Source organism: Podarcis muralis, chromosome 8, assembly GCF_964188315.1.
Source record: "Podarcis muralis chromosome 8, rPodMur119.hap1.1, whole genome shotgun sequence".
NCBI classification, from domain to species: Eukaryota; Metazoa; Chordata; class Lepidosauria; order Squamata; family Lacertidae; genus Podarcis; species Podarcis muralis.
In genome coordinates, this window is record NC_135662.1 from 16,235,446 (window position 1) to 16,254,759 (window position 19,314).

The following is a 19,314-nucleotide window of genomic DNA, read 5'->3' on the forward strand; positions in this document are numbered from 1 at the left end:
CACCATGGCACAAATTGGTGGGGGGTCAATGGCAGAAAAAGTATTGATTGGGAATCCAGATCACGGTTCTGAACTGTAAGTTAGCTGCTCTGAGTTTAAGCCACACTTGGATTAGTTAGTTCTGCCTGTGGTCCTGGTGTTGCTATCAGACCATGGGTAGGCAAACTAAGGCCGCAGGGCTGGATCCGGCCCAATTGCCTTCTAAATCTGGCCCGCGGATGGTCCAGGAATCAGCTTGTTTTTACATGGGTAGAATGTGTCCTTTTATTTAAAATGCATCTCTGGGTAATTTGTGGGGCCTGTCTGGTGTTTTTACATGAGTAGAATATGTGCTTTTATTTAAAATGCTTCTCTGGGTTATTTATGGAGCATAGGAATTTGTTCATTCCCCCTCCCCCATATAGTCCGGCCCCCCACAAGGTCTGAGGGACAGTGGACTTGCCCCCTGCTGAAAAAGTTTGCTGACCCCTGCTATCAGACTTTGCAGGTACTCAAGGGGGAAACCAATATAAAAACAACACCAAACTGAAACTTGTGCTTAACCTCTCCTTGCTAATTTTATTTTGTTTTGCCCTCTTGCGTTATTTCAAGTTGTGCAAAAGTATTGTGCGGCAATATTTATGCAGGAAGTAAAAAGAATTTAATAATCTTGTCAAGTGAAAGCCTGCCTGAAGGAGCCTCTCCACCCCACTGTTCAGCCCAGATTCCTGCATTTGCAAGGGACTGGATTTGATGACCCTCGTGGCCCCTTCCCAACCTACAGCTCTATGTAGCTTCTTCCCCTTTTAGGATCTCTGGGGCAGGGTAGCATTCATCCTCCACCAGCTCACTTCTCGGTGGTGGCTGGCACGGAAGAGGCGATTGCTAGGCGAGTACATTCCTAAATGGTGTATCGCAACGAAGCAGATGATGTACCATGAGATATAAAATGAGGATAAACTCCTGCTGTGCCCCCCGCAATGCATTTTTGCATGGTTCTCCAGCTTTCACTGGGAAATCTTAACTGCTTCTGCTCCTTGGATAGGACTGGATAATTTTTTTTGGGGGGGGGGAGGGGTAAAAGTGGCCTTGCTATTTATTTTTTATTTTAAAAAAAAATTATTAACAATTTCAACCCATAACAAAATATCAAAACATATAATCTTCATTATATCCCCCATTCCCCCCACCTCCCCAACAAACCCTCCCCCCAAGACTTCCCTCAGCTCCTCTCTCTGATTTCTCAACACATACTGTTCTCTGCATACTGTAAAATTGTATAAATCCTTATATTATCTATCTACCATATTAACCATCAATAGATTTGTGTACCGTATTTTTCGCTCTATAACACGCACCAGACCATAACACGCACGTAGTTTTTAGAGGAGGAAAACAAGAAAAAAATATTCTAAACAAAACAGTGGATGTATGATTTTTGTGGTTCATGCTGTGGCCACAGACATGTGATCTGACGGTGAGTTTGGGGTAGCCCAATGCAAAAATCCTGAGGATCCATGTGGATCCATGCTAAAGTCGCCCTAAAGTCGCAGGGGCGCTGGGGGAGTGAAGGGGAAGCAAGAGGAGAACGATGCCTCACACACACACAGACACACACACACACACAGAGTATCAATCCTAAAGTCGCAGGAGAGGCAGGGGCGCTGGGAGTGGGAAGCAAGAGAAGGAGAACGATCCCCCCCCCTCTCTCTCTCTCACACACACACAGTATCAATCCTAAAGTCGCAGGTGAGCGCAGGGGCGCTGGGAGAGTGAAGGGGAAGCAAGAGGAGAACGATGCCTCACACACACACAGACACACACACACACACACACAGTATCAATCCTAAAGTCGCAGGAGAGGCAGGGGCGCTGGGAGTGGGAAGCAAGAGAAGGAGAACGATCCCCCCCCCTCTCTCTCACACACACACACACAGTATCAATCCTAAAGTCGCAGGAGAGCGCAGGGGCGCTGGGAGAGTGAAGGGGAAGCAAGAGGAGAACGATGCCTCACACACACACACAGTATCAATCCTAAAGTCGCAGGAGAGGGAGTGGGAAGCAAGAGAAGGAGAACGATCCCCCCCCTCTCTCTCACACACACAGTATCAATCCTAAAGTCGCAGGAGAGAGCAGGGGCGCTGGGAGAGTGAAGGGGAAGCAAGAGGAGAACGATGCCTCACACACACACAGACACACACACACACAGTATCAATCCTAAAGTCGCAGGAGAGGCAGGGGCGCTGGGAGTGGGAAGCAAGAGAAGGAGAACGATCCCCCCCCCTCTCTCTCTCTCTCACACACACAGTATCAATCCTAAAGTCGCAGGGGCGCTGGAAGTAGCAGGGGCGCTGGGAGAGTGAAGGGGAAGCAAGAGAAGGAGAACGATGCCTCACACACAGAGAGACACACAGAGTATCACTCCTAAAGTCGCAGGAGAGCGCTGGGGCGCTGTGAGAGTGAACAGGAAGGAGGAGGAGGAGAACGATAGCTCAAGCACACACACACACACACACACACACAGCCCCTACAGTGGCTGATCCAAAATCGGACAGCAAAAAAACTGCAGGCAGGGACATAGAGCACGGGGCTGTTTTAAAGCAACCAGCCCCAATCTGCTTCTCTCCCTCCTCCCAGCTAGGCTGGCTGAAAAGCTTTGCTGCTACTTAGCAGCTCAGTGGAGAAGAGAGAGGGACATAGAGCACGGGGTTGTTTTAAAGCAACCAACCCCGCTCTGCTTCTCTCCCTCCTGCCCGGCTCGGCTCGCTGACAGGAGCCGCTTACACCCGCTTTGCAGTTTCAAAGAGAGCCACGGACTGCTCACAACTGCAGCGGATTCCCCTGCCATCTGTAGGCATTCGCTCCATAACACGCACAGACATTTCCCCTTACTTTCCAGGAGGAAAAAACTGTGTGTTATAGAGCGAAAAATACGGTATGTTTATTCAAAACCTGCCAAGGAGTCCAGTTCATTTTGTTGTCTTTTTAGTTACAGTGGTACCTCAGGTTAAGTACTTATTTCGTTCCTGAGGTCCGTTCTTAACCTGAAACTGTTCTTAACCTGAAGCACCACTTTAGCTAATGGGGCCTCCTGCTGCTGCCGTGCCGCTGGAGCAAGATTTCTGTTCTCATCATGAAGCAAAGTTCTTAACCCGAGGGACTATTTCTGGGTTAGCAGAGTCTGTAACCTGAAGCGTATGTAACCTGAAGCGTATGTAACCCGAGGTACCACTGTAATTTGTAAAAAGTTCCCACTCTTCTTTGAAGTTACAGTTGTCCTTATCTCGCAGTTTGTATGTCAGTTTAGCCAGTTCTGCGTAGTTCATCAATTTCTCTTGCATCAGGACTGGATCATTTAATCATGCAGAGTTGTAGTGCCTTTGGGTATTCTGTCTGCTGCATCTCTGGATGATTCCTTGCACTGCCTTCTTCCAAACAGGACACCCCCAGAACAGTAGGAGGGGATGCAGTTTAGTGGTAGAGCCCTGCTTGAATGCAAAAGGCCCCAGGCTCAGTCCCCCATTTCCAGTTAACAGGGCCAAGTAGCCAAAGAATGAATTACCTCTGCCTGAGACTCTGCCAATCAGAGTAGACAACACTGCCTTAGATGATGGTTTCCCCAGCGGTGATGTATGGAAAGTGAGAGCTGGACCATAAAGAAGGCTGATCGCTGAAGAATTGATGCTTTTGAATTATGATGCTGGAGGAGACTCTTGAGAGTCCCATGGACTGCAAGAAGATCAAACCTCTCCATTCTGAAGGAAATCAGCCCTGAGTGCTCACTGGAAGGACAGATCCTGAAGCTGAGGCTCCAAGACTTTGGCCACCTCATGAGAAGAGAAGACTCCCTGGAAAAGACCCTGATTTTGGGAAAGATGGAGGGCACAAGGAGAAGGGGACGACAGAGGATGAGATGGTTGGACAGTGTTCTCGAAGCTACCAGCATGAGTTTGACCAAACTGCGGGAGGCAGTGGAAGACAGGAGTGCCTGGCGTGCTCTGGTCCAGGGGGTCACAAAGAGTCGGACACGACTAAACAACAACAGAATACAGCAGTTTTCTGTGTTCTTAACAACTCAAGCAGGACGCATGTGGGCTGCTCTCTGGGCAAGTAATTCTAACTCTTTCACCATCTACCTGAGAGCAGGAGCCCTGTTATTTTAGGCATGTCTTCTCCAAAATTTGTAGGATATTTTTTTAAAAAAAACCTAAAATCTCCAAAGCGAATAATTTTATAAACTCATGGGGAAGCTGGTGTTAAATCGGCTGCCACTCTATTGTTACAAATCAGGAGCAAAACCTAACTGGAAAATCTGTGTAGGATTAACATGTCCTTTTGAATAATATGCCAGACAGGGCTTATCCCGCCCCGCCCCCCTTCCCCAATCTGCAGATTCCATTTCATGAGTTCTTACGGTTCATCTGCTGTAGAGGGAGGTAGCAAAACCAGCTTAGAAATTTTTAGATTGGTAATTTTAAAGCCGTGCAACAGTGTTAATTTGCAAAAGAAAAAACCCTTGCGTGATATTTTTTAAAGCATTTTTAACAGGTGAATTAAAAACCAGCGCAACAGATAAAATAATAATAATAATGAATCGCTAACAGTAGCAAGATAGCAGCAGATGCCACTTAGCCATTTAAAAAGGCCTCAATAAATAAGTGGGACGCAGGTGGCGCTGTGGGTTAAACCACAGAGCCTTGGACTTGCCGATCAGAAGGTCAGCAGTTTGAATCCCTGCGACGGGGTGAGCTCCCGTTGCTCGGTCCCTGCTCCTGCCAACCTAGCAGTTCGAAAGCACGCCAAAGTGCAAGTAGATAAATAGGTACCAGTCCGGTGGGAAGGTAAACAGCATTTCCGTGCACTGCTCTGGTTCGCCAGAAGCACCTTAGTCATGCCTTCTTTGCCTCAGTCTTCTCCGATAAAGAAAACAATGCCCGACCTGAAGAATTTGGAGCAAATGATTCAGCAGAGGAAACACAGCCCAGAATAACTAAGGAGATAGTACAAGAATACTTGGCTAGTCTAGATGTATTCAAGTCTCCAGGGCCAGATGAACTGCATCCAAGAGTATTAAAAGAACTGGCAGATGTGATTTCAGAACCACTGGCAGTCATCTTTGAGAATTCCTGGAGAACAGGCAAAGTCCCGGCAGACTGGAGGAGGGCAAATGTTGTCCCTATTTTCAAAAAGGGGAAAAGAGAGGACCCAAATAATTATCGCCCAGTCAGTCTGACATCAATACCAGGGAAGATTCTGGAGCAGATCATTAAGCAAACAGTCTGTGAGCACCTAGAAAGGAATGCTGTGATCACCAATAGTCAGCATGGATTTCTGAAAAATAAGTCATGTCAGACTAACCTGATCTCGTTTTTTGACAGAATTACAAGCCTGGTAGATGAAGGGAACGCAGTGGATGTAGCCTACCTTGATTTCAGCAAGGCATTTGACAAGGTGCCCCATGATATTCTTGTAAAGAAGCTGGTAAAATGCGGTCTTGACTATGCTACCACTCAGTGGATTTGTAACTGGCTGACTGACCGAACCCAAAGGGTGCTCATCAATGGTTCCTCTTCATCCTGGAGAAGAGTGACTAGTGGGGTGCCACAGGGTTCTGTCTTGGGCCCGGTCTTATTCAACATCTTTATCAACGACTTGGATGATGGACTCAAGGGCATCCTGATCAAATTTGCAGATGACACCAAACTGGGAGGGGTGGCTAACACCCCAGAGGACAGGATCACACTTCAAAACGACCTTGACAGATTAGAGAACTGGGCCAAAACAAACAAGATGAACTTTAACAGGAAGAAATGTAAAGTATTGCACTTGGGCAAAAAAAATGAGAGGCACAAATACAAGATGGGGGACACCTGGCTTGAGAGCAGTACATGTGAAAAGGATCTAGGAGTCTTGGTTGACCACAAACTTGACATGAGCCAACAGTGTGACGCGGCAGCTAAAAAAGCCAATGCAATTCTGGGCTGCATCAATAGGAGTATAGCATCTAGATCAAGGGAAGTAATAGTGCCACTGTATTCTGCTCTGGTCAGACCTCACCTGGAGTACTGTGTCCAGTTCTGGGCACCACAGTTCAAGAAGGACACTGACAAACTGGAACGTGTCCAGAAGAGGGCAACCAAAATGGTCAAAGGCCTGGAAACGATGCTTTATGAGGAACGGCTAAGGGAGCTGGGCATGTTTAGCCTGGAGAAGAGGAGGTTAAGCGGTGATATGATAGCCATGTTCAAATATATAAAAGGATGTCACATAGAGGAGGGAGAAAGGTTGTTTTCTGCTGCTCCAGAGAAGCGGACACAGAGCAATGGATCCAAACTACAAGAAAGAAGATTCCACCTAAACATTAGGAAGAACTTCCTGACAGTAAGAGCTGTTCGACAGTGGAATTTGCTGCCAAGGAGTGTGGTGGAGTCTCCGTCTTTGGAGGTCTTTAAGCAGAGGCTTGACAACCATATGTCAGGAGTGCTCTGATGGTGTTTCCTGCTTGGCAGGGGGTTGGACTCGATGGCCCTTGTGGTCTCTTCCAACTCTATGATTCTATGATTCTATGCTGGCCACATGACCCGGAAGCTGTACGCCGGCTCCCTCGGCCAATAAAGCCAGATGAGCACCGCAACCCCAGAGTTGTTCGCAACTGGACCTAACGGTCAGGGGTCCCTTTACCTTTACCAATAAATAAGCAGGCCTTGGTCTGGTGCCTAAAAGTTATTAAATTCATCACCTGGCGCTGCTTTCCGGGGGACACAGCACTGCTGAAAAGCCCTTTCCACAATCTCCAGGTACCTCCACCATCAGAGATCAGGCTACTGCACGGTTGGACGCATCAATGCTTCTGAATACCAGTTCCTGGAAACCGCAGGAGGGTAGAGTGCTCTTGTGTTTGGATCCTTCTTGCTAGTTTCCCATGGGCATCTGGTCAGCCACTGTGAGAAAAGGATGCTGCACCAGATGGGCCATTGAGCTGATCCAGCAGGATCTCCTTATGGTCTCATGTCTTAGGAATGTGAGTGATGATCTTACCAATAGGACAGGCTCATGTGGAAGATGATCGACCTTAAGGTCCATGAACAACCATAGTTTAGAGGTCCCGGGCCCTAAGGAAGTCAGACTATCCTTCACCAGGGCCAGGGCCTTTTCAGTGATGGCTCCAACCTGGTGGAATGCTCTGTCCCATGAGACTAGGGCCCTTCAGGATTTAACATCCTTCCAAAGGGCCTGTAAGACAGAGCTATTCCGCCTGGCCTTTTATTTGAATTCAGCCTGATCTTTTATTTCCCTTCTCTTCCCTCCCCCTCCCCTTTTATGAAGATCACCCGCTCTGAGACCCCACAGCTAATTCTCCCCTGGCCTCTTCGCTGGCCCAAGTAGGACCAATTCAGCAAGCTAGCCCTGGGGATTATCTAATGCTTATTTCCCCTAAATTGATTTTTGAATTTTATTGTTATTCATGTTTTTATACTGTATTTTATGCTGCTTTTTATAATTAAGTGTTTTCAATTTGTTGTTAGGTGCCCTGAGCCCGGTTTTTGAACCGGGAAGGGCGGGGTATAAATAAAAAATTATTATTATTATTTATTATTTGGTGTCTGTGTCCCAATTCGTAGAAGACCCTAAATCAGGAGTGGGATACTTGTCACTCCCCTGATGTCGCTGAACTACAAAGCTGACATCTTCCCTGACCAACTACCCTGCCAGCTGCTGCTGATGGAAGTTAGAGTCTGGCAACACCTAGAGGGCCACATGTTTCTCCACTCCTTCATTAGGGTCTTCTACGAATTCCATGGTAATCTGCGCATTAAGAGAAACCCTCTGGAAATGCTTATTTAAATGAATGTTCGAAATGTCTACGCTGCAGAGAACTCAATAGCAACATTCCGGGAAGGGCAAACGATGAAGATTTGTCTTAAAATGAATACACATCTTGGAACCCAAGCCACTTCTTCCACATTTGCCTCAAAACTTCTCAATGGCCGCTTTCTCAGTGAAGTCGGAGCACCAATTTTATATATGGACTAAGTAGGAGAGAAGGAATAAAAGCAGGGGTCGGTAGACTTTTTCAGCAGGGGGCCGGTCCACTGTCCCTCAGACCTTGTGGGGGGCCGGACTATATTTTGAAAAAATAATAATGAACAAATTCCTATGCCTCAACAATAACCCAGAGAAACCCCCGGGCCTTATTTTGCCTACCTGTTGATTAAAGGTTTGTTTCCCCTGCGCCTCGGTCGCAATGGGCTTCCCAGAACGATGCTTTTGAAGACCTGCAGTAACTTTCCGTTCCTCAAGGGGGAGCTTGCGCACAAATTACTACGCCGTTTTCAATTTTTGTGTGACTGTAATGGGATCCTGCCTGTGAGAATGGATTGAAATTATTCAGGAGAGCTATAATTTGATACAGCAGATGCTTTTTTTAACAGCACAACTATAAAAACAACGTTTTGTGTTCCAACCAAGAGACACGTTTTATTACATTTGCCATTGTAGTTAAGCGTGCGTGCTCAGATTTTGGGTCACTTCCAGTTCCTGCCTCTACCCCTCCCCCAACCCCCCAAATTTATTCTTAACTTGTAATTTATTTGGCTAGAAAACACTGCTCTGGGTCTAAAAGTTTCTGGCAGGGAGTGAAAAAGTTAAACTTGCCCTCCCTGCTACTCAGGCTACCCCTCCCTTTCCCTACCCCACCCCTAATAAATATATATGCATATTTAAAACATGCATTCACACAATTCTCTGGCTGATTTAAAAATTGGCCATTTTTATTGTGCGCAAAAAAAAAAAAAAAAAAGGAAAAAGGAAAATAGATTCCAGTTGGAGAAGGCAGGCTGTTTTCTCGGTTAATCATCAATTATCCCCTCTTTGTTGTGGGAAAGTTGTAGCTTATAAACAGCTCGTTGAAAATGTAACAAGAGAGGAAGTATTGCAGATGGGGAATTCGCTATGATCTTGCAAAAGCAGAAACCCCACCATGCCGTTAAATGAATCCTTTGCCTTGCTAGCTGAAAGGCAGCCTCTGCAAATGCAGCCGCTCATTTGGAAAAGAAAAGAGCACATCAAGGGCAATATATTCAGCACTGAGCGCAACACACTGGAATATTTTGCCATAACTCTTTTCAAGCTTTCCTGCCATCAGGAGGGCTAAAAGCTGCTTGACGAAAGGTGTGATTTCTCGGAGTTTTAACAAGAACATAGGATGAGCACAATTCCCAGTTTTTAAGTTCTGCTGGGGCAAGCAGATAGCCCAGTGGTGCTTCAGCATTGATTTTTGATTATTTAATTTCTATGCCACGTAATATATAAAAAATATATCTAAGCAGTGCTCCAAAAAACCCAGGAAGCAGCAACAAACAAATGAAATATTGCAAAACACACAATTGCATATAAAAACCCTACATTCATACAAAGTTACTAATTTATACAAATCAATAGCAATTCATTTTCCTTCCTCTCAGCCTCTGGGCTCTCCCCCAGGGTCCAAACAAACTCTCAGCACACCCACAAAAGTCTCACAAGGAGAAGAGTTCCTGGAAAAGGCAAACATCACCCTAGTCCAGGGTTCCCCAAACTTGGGTCTCCAGTTCTTGTTGGACTCCAACTCCCATCATCCCTAGCTAGCAGGCCCAGTGGTCAGGGATGATGGGAACTGTAGTCTAAAAACAACTGGAGACCCAAGTTTGGGGACCCTTTCCCTAGTCTTTTACTCCAGACTTGACTTTTATGGTCAGGCCGAAGGCAGATGGTCCTTCCTCTGGCTGCCCATATTTGTGTCCCATTCACTTGCAATTTTGGGTGCAACAGGTTTGTTGAGTTTCCCAGGGGGTCCAGAGGATGGGAAGAGGGGGACCCTCCACTCACAGCTCTTCCTTCACCCTCTGTCCTCTCCTCTTCCTCCAGTTGCTTTGTAACCCAGTAGAAGCCAGCTTCCTATGTCCCTATATTGGAGGTCCAGCTCCGAGGGTCTTCTGGTGGTTCCCTCAGTGTGAGAAGTGAGGTTACGGGGAACCAGGCAAAGGGCCTTCTCGGTAATGGCGCCCGCCCTGTGGAACGCCCTCCCTTCAGATGTGAAGGAAATAAACAACTACAGTGGTACCTCGGGTTACAGACACTTCAGGTTACAGACACTTCAGGTTACAGACTCCGCTAACCCAGAAATAGGACCTCGGGTTAAGAACTTTGCTTCAGGATGAGAACAGAAATCGTGCGGCAGCAGCGGGAGGCCCCATTAGCTAAAGTGGTACCTCAGGTTAAGAACAGTTTCAGTTTAAGAATCCAGAATGACCTGGAGTCCAGCCGCATGTGAAGGCTCACCGGTTCCCCATTTGGGCACTCAGGTTTAGAGATTTCCCTAAAAAGTTACCTCATCAAGGCGAGAAAACACACACGTTTCAAAACAGGAACCAACAATCAACTATCTTTTGTATATCACTTAGTAATTTTTAGGATGTTAAGCACTCTATAATTTTAAAAAAACTAAAAATAATAAAATAAGCAAGAACAGCCCAAACAACTTCACCTTTTTTTTTTTTTTTTTTTTTGGCATCAACTGCCTACCTTTTTTGACTTAAAGTTCTACCTTCCGGAAAGGGCATCTTTAGATGCGAAAACCAACACACACAAAAGCTCAGCTTTAGGGGAGATCAGGGGTGTGGGGTGTGGAAAAGTTTTATTTTCCCCCTCATGAAATCTTCAAGGAAGAGACAGGATTCAGTTTCCGTCTGTCTTGCTCACACTTTACCTCTCCTGACATCTGAAAATCTGCAACCAGCAAATGCTCAGGCACTATAACTGATGTGCCCCTGACAACTACCAATCTATATCTGATAAGAGAAATCCAGCAAAACAAAAAGCAAGTCCTGAAATACTCCCGGAGAAGCGAAGCTGTATAAGAATACATATTTTCATTGGCAAAGAGAATCAGGTCTTTGCCGGGAAGGATGGGCAGGAAAAAAATGCTTTCTAGAGGTAATGTAAGGGTTTGTAGTAGTATATTTATTGCGGTCCATGACCTGCAGTAGAGAAGTTGATGAGCCCCATCTGCCCCAAAGACCTACACTGATGGGAGAGGGGGTTATCGGTTTGTGGAGGGGAAATTGCTGGTTTGTTGTCGTTCTTATTTCCGCTATGTATTTTGTGGTTTTTATATTGCAATTTTATGTTGTGGACCAACCTGAGAAGGTGCGGTATACAAAGGGCGGTATACAAATTTAAAAAATAATAATGATAAGTGTAATGGGCATAAACTCGTGCATAAACTGCCGCCTCTCTAGGCTAAATTGCCTTGTTCAACCGTTCTGACTGCACAGCCCATCTCAGCGTGGCTGCCTCAGTCGCTAGCAGAATCTGTCAGTGGGCATTTCTTAAACCTCTTCCAGCATAAAAGCTGTTTGACTCCCAGTCTCCTCCTCCTCTCACTGCGCGGGAGTCTTCTGCGCAGGGAGGGCGTGGGTAGCGGAGGACCTGTGCTCTCCTCACTGATGTCCAGTGAAGAGTCCTGGAGCCCTCTCTCCGCTTCCCCCATCTGCCCCCCTTTATCCCTGGTGTTGCACTGATTTCCTTCCCCCTCTACTGAGCTGCTTCTCCCCCTGGTGCTGGGTCCTTCGCCAGCATCGTCTGGGAGCCTCCCCTTCGCCTCTCGCTCCGATGTCAGTTCCCTGACAATAAGTAGAGTCCCGTAGCTTTGAAAGCCACAGGTTTTTCCCCCTCCCTTCTGTACAGGTAGAAACTATATTTTCCAACAGTAACCACACACCCCCCCCCCAGTGAAACATGTCTTTCCTTTTGGCGAGTTCTGTGCAGGACAGGGGCTGAAACGTCGTGCAAGTGGAAGGATGTAAGGAGGAAGGGAGAGTGCAGAATCATCTAGTCCCACCCTCTGCAATGCAGAAATCTCGGCTAAAGCATCCATGGCAGATAGCCGTGGTCAAGGAGGCTGAACCTTGCCTTCGTCTGGTTCTGCTTAGCTTATTTTGTTTATTTTATTATCCTCCAAGGAGCTGAAAGTGCTGTGCATGCTTCTCCTGCCTCTGCCCCCCCCCATTCATCCTTACAAAGCCTCTCCTCCCCCCAGAGGGGAGGTGTTGTGAGCAGGAGCTGTTCCCGCGTCTGCAGGGGGGCGTACTCGGCCCCTGCGTCATTCTCCCGGCTGCCGCGCCCCGCCCACCAGGCCAGCCAATAGGGTTGGCTTGGGGGCGGGGCCTAGCCACATTCAAGTGACTGTGGGGGCCCCACACTTCATTCTGCTTCCCTGGAGTCGTCGGATCACCAGCCCGCCCTCCCTTTAGGTCATAATTGTGCTTTGACCTTGCTACGGACTTTGGTTGGTTGCCTGGTTGGCCAGGGGGACTGGTAGGAGTTTTTATCCATTTGGCAGATTGGCACCAGCCTCTTGGTTTTTCGCCTACCTCGTAGCAAATTGTCACAACTTTCTGGTGTTGGCGGTTAGGCATTGGAATATGTGTCGTGTGTTGGTGGGCGGGGTTTGGCCATCACCTGAACGCTGTGGGTTGCGAACGTGCATCCCACACGGATCACGTTTGCAATCTGAGCGTCTACTGTACAGTGGTACCTCGAGTTAAGTACTTAATTCGTTCCAGAGGTCCGTTTTTAACCTGAAACTGCTCTTAACCTGAAGCACCACTTTAGCTAATGGGACCTTCTGCTGCTGCTGCTACTGCCGTGCCGCTGGAGCACGATTTCTTTTCACATTCTGAAGCAAAGTTCTTAACCCGAGGTACTATTTCTGGGTTAGCGGAGTCTGTAACCTGAAGCGTATGTAACCCAAGGTACCACTGTATAGGAAAATCTGAAGTGCTTTGTCACACAGTACCTGGTTAAACTATGAAATTAGATTTCGCAAGAAGCAGTGAGTCAGCACATCATGCCAAGTTCTTTGGGGCACTAGAATGTATTAGTGTGTCAGCACTTTTCATGATTCCCCGCCCTTGTTAAATTTAAGCAATGCAAGGGATGTATTGCCTATAATTTTTTACAAGTATTCCAATGAAAAGGTCTGTGTAATGCAGCATTTAAAGCACAAAGAAGTGTGTGTGCTTTAGTTTCCCCCACACTTTGGTGTTTCCCAAGCAGTAACAGACTTCCTCAGGAGTTTGTGGGCTCTCATTCGTTAGTGGCTTTCAAGCAGAGGTTGGATGGCCATCTGTCATGGATGCTTTAGCTGAGATTCCTGAATTTCAGCGGGTTGGTCTAGATGACCCTCAGGGTCCCTTCTGACTCTACAAATCTGTGGTTCTATGTGCTCCTTATAGCACCTACATAAGCTCCACATATCCCATCTAGAACAAAACTGCCTCTCTCTGGAGAAAAATATTTGCGTATGCATTATGTAATGTCTCTGCTAAGCAACTTCTATTACTTATTACTGCTCGCTTTTCTACTGCTGACTTGCAGAAATTGTTAGGCAGTGTGCTGGAACGGTACAATCACCCATCTAGCAAAAAGCAAAATGCAGTAAACTACAGTTAAATTGCCCTTTTTTTCCTTTTCTTTTTTAACAGAAAGAAAGAAAGAAAAGCTCTCTAGTGCACAAATAGCATTTTATACCTTGGAAATTTCTCAGAACGGCTATGCAGAACTTTCCAATCTGATCTGGCTTATCTGTTCAAACCTGTAGTTAAGGCCTCTTGCATGGGAGAGGAATGAGGTGATGCTGATAGCATCGTGCTTTAAACAGGCACTGAAGGACTTTCCTCAAGACAGTAAAATGCAATTAATTCCCCAAGAGTTGCTGGAGGTACCAGGGTGTGGGTGGCAGCGCTGCCAGGGCTGGATTCACACAGCGATGTCTTGGATCTGCTCCAGGGCTCAGGGCAACAGGAAAGCTGATCCAGCAATGTCGGCGTGGGCAGATCCCAGCATGGTTGTTGTTTAGTGGCGCACCAGCTCAGTCAGGCTGAGACACTGGTGAGAGAGCAGCAGCCGTCTCTAAAGTCAAATGGACATCAGGAATCAGGGACTTGGGCCAAGGCCAGGGGAAACTGGACAACAAAATATCATGCAGAATAAAAGAGGGGGGAGAAATGTAGAAGGGCACCATCCCACAGTCATTCCACCTGCAGGCAGGTTCTGTAGGGGCAAGCCAGGGTGGGAACAGGGTAAGCGGACCACTCTATGGGCAAGTGATGCTCAGATTACTGGGAGAGCCCAGCCATCTCAGCTACTGTGTTTAGAACATCATAGAGCAGGGGTCCCCAAACTAAGGCACGTGGGCCGGTTAAGGCCCGAGGGAGTCATTTATCTCGATGACCTCTGCTGCCACCGCCCACTCTTACCGGCACTGCACTGCTCGGCTGCCCACTTCCGGGTCAGAGGAGCACCGGAAATAGCTTGAGTGCATGTGCACAGGCCTCCTCCGACCCGGATGTGCACCAGAAATAACGTTTGCACATGCACAAATAACACTTGTGCATGCGCACAAGCTATTTCCCCGCCCTCTGGCCCACCACGCAATCAGCGCTGGAGACACTGGACCAAGGCGCTGTAAGTTTGCCGACCCCTGCCATAGAGGTTATGATTTGATAGGATGGGAGCTTTCATTAAGGGGTGACAACCCTTTAATTTAGGGGCCCTCTTCCCCCCTGCCTCCAGCCCCATGGTTCAAGCACTGGGTAGGGAATGGCCAATAGACTAGGTGGGATACAGAAGGAATGCAGGTTCAGAGATGGTAGAAGCAGAGCAAGGCATGGAATGCTCATTCATTCGTTCCATTTGTATTCCATGTTTACTCAAAGTGGCATATGCGATTTCTACCTTCCTTTTGTTATCTTGACAACAACCCTGTAGCTCAGTTGGTAGAGCATGAGACTCTTGATCTCAGGGTTGTGGGCTCCAACTCCCAATGTTGGGTGAAAGACTCCTGGATTGCAGGTCCCTTCCAACTCTATGATTCTATGAACCCTGGTCTCCAAGATCCTAGTCCGAAATGCTCCTAGTCTCTTCCTCCTCGCTTTTATGGCAGCTGCTGGGAACAGGACCCACAGAGCAAACTCAGAAGCTGAAGAGGGCTCAAATCAGTCTGCTTACAAAGGCAGGGCAGTGCTCAAAGGGAGCAATTCCTAGCTGAAGGCTGAGTTTACTGATCAAACAGCCCTAAACCCCAATAGCAAAGTGACAGCAGCCTTACCTCTGTATTTTCTGCCATGAAATAGTTAGTTGCTAAAGCGGTGTTTTATTTTGTATTTATTGAGACCCAGCAGTGTTTCTCTATGAGTTTGAGTACGCAAAGCATCTATAGCTGTTGATCTTAGATTGGATCAAATTCCCAAAGGTCGGGTATCTGAAGTTTCGCTGGAGGTAAATTAAATTCTGCCAATGCAATTTTCCTCTCTGGGAAGATGTTTGTAGTGGTCGAAAACTACCCCATGTTGCTATACGGGTTGAAGAATTGACTAAGCAATAAAGCTGAGGTTAATAATCCATCCCTTTCTGTTCATCGCATTTTCATTCTTCCAGTAGAACCAAGTCTTAGCAGTTGAAAGTTATATTAAAGGATGCTAAGGAGTTTGAGTTAATGTACTGTATGGCTCAACCTTTTAATTCACTACAGTTTGCCAAGTTTGCAACCAGCTCTGCCCTGGTCATGTCGTGGCTTGACTACTGCAATGTTCTCTACTTGGGGCTGCCTTTAAAAGTAGCTTGGACTTGGTCTAGAATTTGGCCGCTGGAGTTTTGATAGGGGTGAGAGAATCAGCTTCCATAACACCACAACTGTACCACTAGCACTGGCTCCTGGTCTATTCCTGAGATGATTTTAACATTTAACGCCTTAAATTGATATTCAGTAAACTTTTAGTGTTCAAACTGCCTTCAGTGGCTACTACCTAGCAATGTGGGCCCAGAACTTGCCGATCAGAAGGTCGGCAGTTCGAATCCCCATGACGGGGTGAGCTCCCGTTGCTCGGTCCCTGCTCCTGCCAACCTAGCAGTTCGAAAGCACGTCAAAGTGCAAGTAGATAAATAGGCACCACTCCAGTGAGAAGGTAAATGGCGTTTCCATGTGCTGCTCTGCTTTGCCAGTAGGTGCTTAGTCATGCTGGCCACATGACCCGGAAGCTGTACGCCGGCTCCCTCCGCCAATAAAGCGAGATACGCGCCGCAGCCCCAGAGTCAGCCACGACTGGACCTAATGGTCAGGGGTCCCTTTACCTTTACCCTTAAACTTTTAGTGTTCAAACTGCCTTCAGTGGCTACTCCCTAGCAACATGGGCTCAGAAATACAGTGGTACCTCGGGTTAAGTACTTAATTCATTCCGGAGGTCCGTACTTAACCTGAAACTGTTCTTAACCTGAAGCACCACTTTAGCTAATGGGGCCTCCTGCTGCCGCCGTGCCGCCGGAGCACAATTTCTGTTCTCATCCTGAAGCAAAGTTCTTAACCTGAAGCACTATTTCTGGGTTAGCGGAGTCTGTAACCTGAAGCGTATGTAACCTGAAGCGTATGTAACCCGAGGTACCACTGTAGTTTAAATAAATAAAAGAACACTGTAAATGAATGCGTTTCCCAAAGGGCACAAAATAGGACGTAAAAATTGCGCTCCAGAAGTGGATGCATTTATGATTCCCAGTTCCTGTGTGAAATATAGCCCTCTTCATGCATTGCTCATCGGTGTGGTGTTAGGGGATGTGGAGCTGCACATTTAACCCTGTCCCCAAGTTCTGCATTGGGCACAAAACATCTGTATGAAGTGTAGAAGTGAAGATGATCATGGCACCAGTGCAAACAGTGGATGTGGCATCGGGGCAGAGCTAAACCACCCACGTTATTCTGCCCAGACACTGAGGTCCAGCGCCGAGGGCCTTCTGGCTGTTCCCTCACTGCGAGAAGCCAAGTTACAGGGAACCAGGCAGAGGGCCTTGTCGGTAGTGGCACCCGCCCTGTGGAACGCCCTCCCACCAGATGTCAAAGAGAAAAACAACTACCAGACTTTTAGAAGGTATCTGAAGGCAGCCCTCTTTAGGGAAGCTTTTAAAGTTTAACAGACTACTGTATTTTAATACTTTGTTGGAAACCGCCCAGAGTGGCTGGGGAAACCCAGCCAGATGGGCGGGGTATAAATAATAAATTATTATTATATTATATTATTATAAACGCATGACGCCACAGAGTCTGCCACCACCTTTGCCCTCGTCATGCAAGTAACGTGCGAAGGGTTCTTATGAGTTGGCGGTTTCTGGAAGCTCATCGGTGCCTGTCCGTAAAACAGAAAGTGTGTAGATTTTTTCGGTTCAGCTTGATTGGCACTTATATGAGAGTTTGATTCTCCCTGATCTTAGTTGCTATCTCCGTATGAACTGACCCGACCTCTGCAATCATCATCTGAGACCTTTTTTCATGTGCCTCCTTCACGAGAGGTCTGGAGGGTGGCAACACGACAACGGGCCTTTTCTGCGGTGGCCCCCTGTTTTTGGAATGCTCTCCCCAGGGTGGCTCACCTGAGGCCTTCATTATACACCTTTAGGAGCTAGGCAAATGCATTTCTCTTCAAACCAATTTCCCGCTAAGAAAAAAAGTTGCCACATATTGCATTCTTCAGAAATTTGTCCAGGGGAACGTCAGACTAGGTGGACCACTGGCCTCATCCAGCAGTTCCCTTCCTCTTTGCTGTATCCTAATTTTTAATGCCTGTGGGATATTTTATACATGGGATAACCAGTATGCAACAATTTTCCTCCACTGGTTGTCATAAATTATTTCAAGAGGAGAAATGAGGCTGCCTTAACCCCAGTACTTCCCTATTTACTCCCTGATTAATAGAGCTCTCTCTTTTGGATGTTCCCATTTAAGAATCGCTGGATTCTTGAATTTTCATTAAAGAAAGGAAAAAAGAGGAAAAAACTCAACAAGAAAGTGAGAGATCATGAGTTGATATTAGAAGGATGAGACTGATTAATGTGCATTAAGAAGAGAGGTGCGATGACTGTCGACCTGTGTCTGGTACAAAGTGTACAAACACTCCTTAAAATAACTTAATTAAAATCGTAAATGTTCTTAAGCAGGTGTTTACGCACCAAGACTGCAATGTTTGAGAATTCCAAGATTTCACCTCAGATGGTGATTTGACCAATAGGCACATTCTTCTGCCTTTCTACTCGACGCCAGTTGTTGTGACACATCAACAGTGATCATATATTTGGAGCTGCTGTTTTTTTTTTTTTGTTTGTTTTTTTTTTTGAAAAACATCCACTGACTTCTTTGGGAGGCATATGGCTGGCTTGAGACAGCATAAAAAGAGACCCCTGTTTTCAAGATCCCCCTTTAAGGCAGGTTTTCTATCTGACCCTGAAGGAGGATTCTGAAAATCAATGGGGCCGCCATCTTTTCTTTGAAATCCTTATTGGCTGTTTTCATTACATGGTAAAATGAACAAAAGATCCATTTGTGCTTTGTACTGGAACTCAAGTGTTGGGCCTCAGCTATATTCATGCAAATAAACTTTGTTTAAAACAACAGCAGCAGCAGCACTGGGGTTGGGAAGAAAAAGCCCAATTAGAAGAAAAGAGCAACTCCCAGTTTTAGCCCTCTCAATCTGACTTTTATACACAGTGAGGGGGGGGGAAGTATTTGATCCCCTGCTAAATTTGCCCGTTTGCCCTCTGACGAAGAATTGACCAGTCCATAATTTTAATGGTAGGTTTATTGTAGCTGTGAGAGACAGAATAACAACAGGAAAACCCCCCAGAAACCCCTCAGACCTTGTGGGGGGCCGGACTATATTTTTTTTGGGGGGGGAGGGGTGAACGAATCCCTATGCCCCACAAATAACCCAGAGATGCATTTTAAATAAAAGCACACATTCTACTCATGTAAACACATGCTGATTCCCTGACTGTCCGCGAGCCGGATTTAGAAGGCGATTGGGCCGGATCCAGCCCCTGGGCCTTAGTTTGCCTACCCATGCTCTAGTTAGTTGTTTCTAAGCAGCCTTTTCTAGTCTGGAGTAAAATAACTGCCCCACCCTAATTCCAGTGCTTACAGTCATTAGCACAGAGCAGGATCCTCACTTAACTTCACACACAGACTTGAATGAAAAAGAGTGTGGAGGAAGCTGATAATTCATGAACTGTATGTCCCCAAAGGCTGGATAAAATGGGGCTAATGAGCAATTAGTCAGTGCTAAGTGATTTTGAATATGTGTCCTTAGAAAAGACACATATTTTGTAAACCTCCTGACCAGCGACTGGTTGTGCTTAAGGACCATACTGAGGAGGAGGTAGGAGAAGAGATGAAGGGCAGTGAGCCAAAGTTCCATCTCCCAGGTGAACTCTGCTCAGTCTGATATGCCCTCCTCTCCAAATGATCACATTCTC

The 19,314-nt window shown here is 46.7% G+C and overlaps 1 protein-coding gene across 3 annotated transcripts in view; it reads left to right on the plus strand.

The window, feature by feature from the left end:
• Positions 1–19,314, plus strand: part of SAMD12 (sterile alpha motif domain containing 12) — a 209,634-nt gene that overhangs the window by 52,504 nt on the left and 137,816 nt on the right. The window lies entirely within an intron of this gene.